Genomic DNA, 7,845 nt, shown 5'->3' with positions numbered 1-7,845 from the left:
CCTTTTTTATTTATACAGCTATATCAACTAACATGTCCACATCCTTATCAATGTCTTTGACTTCTAAAGAAGTTAAGCCAAGAGAAGTACATTTTCTTGAGAGGGACAGTTGCTCTGGCAACATATTTTGAGAAGTCCAGAGATAAAGGGCAGTGACTGGGTCGAAGTACAATTTCAAGACTAGACCAAGACATTTAAGGAACTAAGAGATACCTCTAGATCAGCCACCCTTGTCCTTCTGGGTGACTTCAACTTGCCAGATGTTATCCAGGAATACCACACAGCTAATATGAACAGGTCCAGGAGATTCCTAAAACACCTTCATGACAAATTCTTGGTAAAGGTACTGAGGGAGCTGATCAGGAAAGGTGCCCTCCTAGATCTGTTGCTTGTGAACGGAGAGGCTCTGGTGGGTAAAGTGGTGATTGGTGGCCGTCTTGGCCATAGTGACCATGAAGTAGTCGCATTTAAAATCTTTGGTGACAACAGGAAAACTGCCACTAAAACTTCAGTGCTGGATATGGGGAGAGCAGACTTCAGGCTGCTCAGGGAACTAGTTAGGTAAGGTCCCCTGGGAAACGGCTTTTGAAGATATCAGGGTCCATCAGTGCTGGTCACTTTTCAAGGAGCACAGTACCAGGCAATTCCAACATGTCAGAAGTCAAGCAAGTGGGGCAGAAGGTCAGCTTGGCTGAGCAGGGATCTTATTTTAGAGCTTAGGTGGAAAAAGAAAGTGTATGGCTGCAGGAAGCAAGGTCAGGCGACATAGGTTTACTACAGAGATACTGTTTGCCATTGGGAGAAAATTCATGTGGCCAAAGCTCAGTTAGAGTTGAAGCTGGCCAGTACTGTGGGGAACAATAAAAAGGGCTTTTTAAAAATATGTTAACAGCAAAAGGAGGACCAGAGAAAACATTGCTCTGTTTCTTGATGAGGATGGTCACCTCACAAAGAGGGACATAGACAAAGCAGGCACATTTAATGCCTTCTTTGCCTCTGTCTTCAAGACCGATGATGGGCTCTGGGACCCCTGGAGCTCTGAGCTGGAGGACCGTGACTACAGGAACAGTAAACTCCCAGCCAGTCCTGAACTTGTGCAGGATTTGCTGGTCCAGCTGGACACAGGTAAGTCTATGGGGCTCAATGGGGCCTACAGCTTTCTCACGAGGGGAGCGGAGGGGCAGGCGCGGAGCTCTGCTCTCTGGGGACAGCGACAGGACCCGAGGGAACGGCATGGAGCTGGGACAGGGGAGGGTCAGGCTGGGTGTCAGGAAAAGGTTCTTCACCCAGGGGGTGGTTGGGCACTGGGACAGGCTCCCCAGGGCAGCGGTCACAGCACTGAGCTGCTGGAGCTCAAGAAGCATTTGGTCAACACTCTCAAACACAGGGTCTGATTGTTGGGTGTTCTTGTGTGGAGCAAGGAGCTGGACTCAATGATCCTTGGGGGTCCCTTTTGACATATGATATTGTATGATTCTATGACTCCATGATTCTAATTTCTGAGGTACAAAGGAAACTGATTTGGGCACTGATTTTCTCTCTTCTCTCCTTCTAGCTTTGGCATATTTTTTTCTGATTTTCTCTTCTGGAGTGATTGCTCTTTTTATCACTGGGTCCATTCAATTTAGCTTTCCCTTCATTAAACACTGATCCATTTAGAAGACTGCCATCTAAAATGTTTTGGTCATCCACCATTGTTTTCTACATGCTTACACTGTCTGTATGTTGGCCTTTCATGCACGAACACAACTTTGCAGTGCTCTCCTTCACAATCTTCTCTCGTTTCTACTTCTTGTGTTATTCATCTGCCCTGCTCCCTCTCCTCTCTTTCCTACCTTTAAATCTTTCTCTTTCTTCCTCCCATCTTCCAGACGTAGATCGTTATCAACAGCGATTCCCTTTTATATTCTGCAGTCTGAATTTTGCTATACAAACCTTATGACTACTTGGAGGTCTTCACTGTAAGTTTTTTCATTCTTCCTTTCTTTCTCATATTGACAGTTTTCATGTGCTGTCGTTACCTTTTCAGCTGGTTATCCTTCACTTGCCTTATAAGCATTCCTCAGTAAAACTTTGCTTCTACAAAGCTGATATAAATTTAATCAATCTCTTCAAAAAATTCCTTCCTTTCTGTATCTGCCTCTTTGCAGTCCACAATGGTTTCCTCCTCCTCTGAAATCATGAGATCATTCTTTTGCTGCTGAGACCAAGCAGAATTTCTTTTTCATATCAATGTATTTGATGTGTTAAGAACATACTTTACTTAACTACACAGAAAAAAATAAATTCCCCCCTCCATCTAAATAAGAAAACAAAGTTTAGGTGGCTGAATGACAATGAAGGAGTTACATGTGACGTGATCATCGTTTAAATATGTATCTGTATACTTACAGTTGTTCTGGTGTATTTTTTTCATGCTGTAGGCAGTCTTAAATATAACATATATTTAGCAACTATATTCTGTATTCTTAAACCTTGGCATATATCTTAATGTAGTTAGTCTGAAAATATAAAGGTTTGAAAATGTTTTGTTGTTGCTGTTAGACAGTCAAGGAGCTTGAATGATACAACAAAAAGAAAAGTATTATTGATCTAAATTGTACTATACATTTGACACATTTGCCTTAGCTTCAGTATTATCAAGACAGAATTCTTACTCGTACAGTATTATATACCATGTACATTTTCTGTTCCCTTTGAGAACATTTTATAACACAAATAACCAAAAAAATTCTTTGTATGTGATGCAAATTATATTCAAAGAAGGAAGCATTGTTTGATAGCAATCTTTGACTGAGCACTGACACAGGTTGCCCAGAGACATGGAGTCTCCCTCCTTGGAGATCTTCAAAAACCACCTGGATGTGATCCTGGGCAACCTGCTCTAGGTGACCCTAGAGCTTGAGCTGGGGGTGTGGACAGATGACCTCCAGAGGTTCCTTCCAACCTCAGCCATTCTGTGATTATGTGATGTTAATGTGACAGAAATAGCGACTATGCTCAACTGACAAATATCCATGGGATTTGTGGTATCTTGGTTCCCTCTCAAACCAACCATGTTACTTTACTTGTAAAACACAGTGCAGCACCAACAATGGACCTTTTATGGGATCCCCGTTTCTTATGGAGTGCTTGAAGTATGAAAGTCTCTCTTCAGAGCTGTCTGCCATGTTACAATATCTTCTATGGACAGGTACACAAAGTTTATATATGGTTTGTCTATTACTTCTTTTGTTGTTGTAGGTGGTGGTGGTGGTTTTTTTACACAGATAATAGTAAGAACAAAAGTAATTAATTTCTAAAACAGAATGGCAATGTCTGAAAAGTTGTGAAAGTGGAATATATCATCCTTCCACCCACAGATTTGTTATGTCTCATGTTCACTCCATGTTGAACCGAGACAAATACTTGGAACATATGGAAAAATTGAAGGTTATTAAGATATAGCTATTCTGATGCCTGATTTTGCTATTCAGTAGTGTTGTTTCCATAACTCCTGAATCACATGGCACCTGTGATACATGAGGCAAAGACATTTCTTAAAGTTACACACATGTGAACAGGAAGGGCAAACTTCTGTGTTTCTTTTGTTATTATGAAATGAGTATTTTATTTCCATTACAAACACAGCATTTTCCATAATTCAGTGGGTTTTTAAACTGTGACTTTGTAAACCAAGTATTATTCATAAGTGAAAAAAATGTAGTATATAAAATGAAAAAATAAAAATTATATCAGGAAGGAGGGGAACAGTGGGTTAAAGGGACAGCTGGCGCATGTGTGTTATCTGATATGAGACTTCTGCTCCATGTTACTATTTTGTTACCGCTGTGGCAAGGCAGCAAATGATAGCTAGTAGTAATTCACTGAGTAAGGCACGTGCATAGTCCAGCTGTACCCACGCCTTCAGTCTGTGAATAGACTGAAGAATAGAGTATCTATATTAAATTCTTTAGAACTTAACAGAGGTGAGACTGGTAGGATTCTATAGAAATTAGTTTAAAACTTACAGAATTCATATGGGCATGTGTCTTGTTGATTTTTGAAATTATCTTACAAGATTCTATAATGATGTGATTACTTTGTAATGAAATCCATGGGACAAAGAAAAAATATAACAAAGTTATACCATTCCATTAAACTTTAGTTTTATGTTTATTATTTTCTCTTTGCCCTTTTCCACTCCAGTCTTTCTTATAAAATCCTGTATAAAAACATGCATATGCCTTCACTGAAAATAGGCATTCTTTTAATATTCCCTTCAAATTCTGAATCTTTCAGTATATATATTGCATTAATTGAAATGAGACATGCAAGGAAAGATAATGGAAAATAGGATTATTAACAAGATCTGAATACCATTGCTGAAATAACACTTGTATGTATACATACTCATTCACACACATACCCACGTATGTACGTGGGGTGGGTATGTGTTTGGAAGGGGGTGATTAAAGCAGAAAAATTTAATTGGATAGCAACATTTCCTCTTGATTCAATATGCTAGTTCTAAACTAACATTTCATATAATTTATTCATTCTTAATAGTGAATATACGGCTATATGTCTGAGACAGACCATAGACGCAGAGCGCCTCTAGACTATACTTTAATTGTATGTGATGCTAGATACAAAGGCATTTAGCTCTGGCTACTACTAATTTTAACAGGGCCCTGTAAAGCTGTATCTCTGAATACTTATCTGACCTACACCTGTTGTCTTTTTAACAGCCTGATGTGACCACATCATTTGCTGCCCGTGTTATACATTTAACAAAAATTGCCTCTATTTTTGAAAACAAGCATCAAGAAATTATTACACATTAGCTTTATGCAGTTAACACAGATTGAAAATAGAAAAGGAAGAACATTCACAGTAGACAGATGCACATATAGGTGTATCATGTTTTTACATATCTACATAACAGCTTTCAGTCCTAGTGTGACAATTTAATCTTCTCTCCATTCTGTTCTAGCTGCTTCCAAACACTCTCCCATTTGGCACAGAAACCTCTGGTTCTCTGCTGGAAGCCAAATATTTTTCTTTCCAGGGGCAGGCATTTTTCAGTCAAGTTCAACGAAGTGGCCCACAAGGGAGCTGTCTCTGTTGTCCAAGCTATCAAGATACATTTATGAGCCAGCATCAGTTAATAAAGAAGGCAAGCTACATCTGTCCCCCAGCACTTGAGGTCACCGAGCAATTCCAGGATTGTAAGTCACTAATTTAATGGAATTTCCCATTCAAACGATTAGGGCACATTAGACCATATTAGAAGCCAAAATGTTGGATTCTTAGTGCATTCCCACAAAAAAATGCCACGAATAAGGTTTTTCTGTCTGACATCTCTTACATAAATTTACTGTAATTCTGTGAAAGTATAGAGGTTAAGAGGAATTCTCCAAATATGAAATATTGTGTACATTTTAATGAACTGCAGCCTACCATGAGCCGCATACATGGTATGAGACACACACACAAAAAAAAAAAAAAAAAAAAAGAGCCAAGACCAGTTAGAGAATTCATTCATTGTCTAAAATGGGGAGGTGCAATAGGGGCAGGAAATGCCGGGTGGGAGCCATGAGAAAGCAGCACCCTGTAAGGACATGCTGGCAACAGACCAGCCCTGCCAGAAAGTAATTCCCCTAAGAAGGCAGAACATGCTCCATCCCCAAGGGTTAACTGTGAGCACTGCCAGCCACTTGGTTGAGTAGGGATGTGGAAATAAAAGTAGAAAATGAGCGCTGCTTAGTGGAAAGAATGTTTTCATCCTCCTCCCAGCTGACTAAGCAGCCAGAAAGGACCCTGACAACTGGGACCAACTGGCTACGAACTGAGCAAGGACTTGAGGTCAACGGGCACAGCTGGGACAGTTTGTGTCCATACAGCTTTACTCCCTCAGCTCCTAAAAACCAAAGCAGTCCTGTCCAGCTTTTATTGGGAATGGGTCTTGTCATGCTGTAAGTCCTAGGCCATGAAGGGCACTGCTTGGGAGATGCAAGTTGAGATAGCCCAAATCAGTCCCAGGTGGTAATAATGGTAATAATTTAATGGCACATGATTTTGTAATTGCAGTCCTAGCCTCATTTTTCACTGATACTGACTTACCACTCTCTGAGAATGCCTGGGTACTGACTTGGATCCCCACTTTGACAGCCAGTAGGGGAGCATTCAGGGAAAGAATACTGTTTTGGACAAAAGTACAGCCCATTGATGGCTCTGGAAACCAGCCCACAACATCCCATCTTCAAAAAAGTTGTGTTGCAAAGGGAAAAAGAAAGGAGAAATCCATGGAGAATCCCCTCAGTCACTGAAAAGGACAGTAGTCCCAGTTAGGGAGACACTGGCTATTCTTTAGTTACTGCTCCGGATTCTTTTGAAAGAAGAATCAGAAAAGAAGAAAAAAAACAGAAAGGTTAACACAGTTCTCCTTTTTTAAGCTTGAAAATCAAATGACTCGCATAGTTGATGTTCACACTTACAGTTTCATCTCTGTTTTCTGAAACTCAGCTTGACTTTCCGAAGTGCAAGGCTGTCATGAAACCCAACAGAACAGGCAGAATGAACAGGGAACTGGTAAACTCTTCTATCCAAAAGCAGAGCAGATATGGATGGAAACCTCTTCACTAAAATCTCATTGCTGAAACCTCTGAGTTCTGATACTACTGCAGTATGTGGTAACTCATTCCTCTCTGTGGTGTTACTTGCAGGGTACCGTACTGTAGGAGAAATTTGATAGGGGTCATTTTAGCTAAACAAATGTATAATTGATTATCTGGCCATTGTATGTCACTACACAGCAAATGAATGCATTGTTCTGAGACCTAACATTTATTCAAATACAAGACTATATGAATTTAAAAAAGGCAATTATAAAATACTATAATCTATTCTTGTAAATTACCTGTTGTAATTTTAGCTCTAGACAACAATGACAAATTACAGTTCTCATTTCGAGGATATGAGATGCATTACATAGTGCAGATCTATAGTGTTTAGAACCATTAATCATCATCTTCTGGCAGCACTTTTTGTGTTAATCATGTTTACAAAAGAAGGGACCTACTAAGACATACTATTTCAGGCTTTTCTTCTTCCAGTGAATATTCTTTAGAGAAAACATTTTTAGTCTGAATTTATGTTTATTCTCAGAATAGAAAAATAGTCCAGATATAATTCCAGTAACAAAATGTTGACCTCCATGATAAAAAGTAATTAAGACCATTTCTATTTTTACCAAATACTTATCTGTTACTATGCTAATTATCAGCTAAATATTGTTATAAAATTACTTTATTTTGTTACCTGATAGTTTATGATATAGAATGTAAATTCAGGTCATTGGATTCTTCTCAGAAATGTATAGAAAACTCTGTCTTGGAAGAAACAGAAAGTTCCTCATACTTTCTGTCAAAAGAGAGTTGCCCATTCTATATACAGAATATTGTTCACTGTCAATCATAAGTACCAGATTTCACTGCAAACAAAAGTCATTCTTAATGTTAATGACATCAGGATATAAATACAGTCCACACCTCGAGTACTAGGCCGCACCTCGAGTACTGTGTTCAGCTTTGAGCCCCTCACTGCAAGAAGGACATCGAGGGCCTGGAGCATGTCCAGAGAAGGGCAACAAAACTGGTGAGGGGTCTGGAACACAAGTTTTATGAGGAGTGGCTGAGGGAACTGGGGTTGTTTAGTCTGGAGAAGAGGAGGCTCAAAGGAGATCTTGTTGCTCTACAACTACCTGAAAGGAAGGTGTGGCGAGCTGGGGGTCAGCCTCTTCTCACAGGTAACTACTGATAGGACTAGAGGGAATGGCCTCAAGTTGTGCCAGGGGAGGTTAAG

This window comes from Cygnus olor, chromosome 1 (assembly GCF_009769625.2).
Source record: "Cygnus olor isolate bCygOlo1 chromosome 1, bCygOlo1.pri.v2, whole genome shotgun sequence".
Taxonomy (NCBI): Eukaryota; Metazoa; Chordata; class Aves; order Anseriformes; family Anatidae; genus Cygnus; species Cygnus olor.
The sequence above is the reverse complement of the archived record's forward strand: the minus strand, read 5'-3'. Positions refer to the sequence as shown.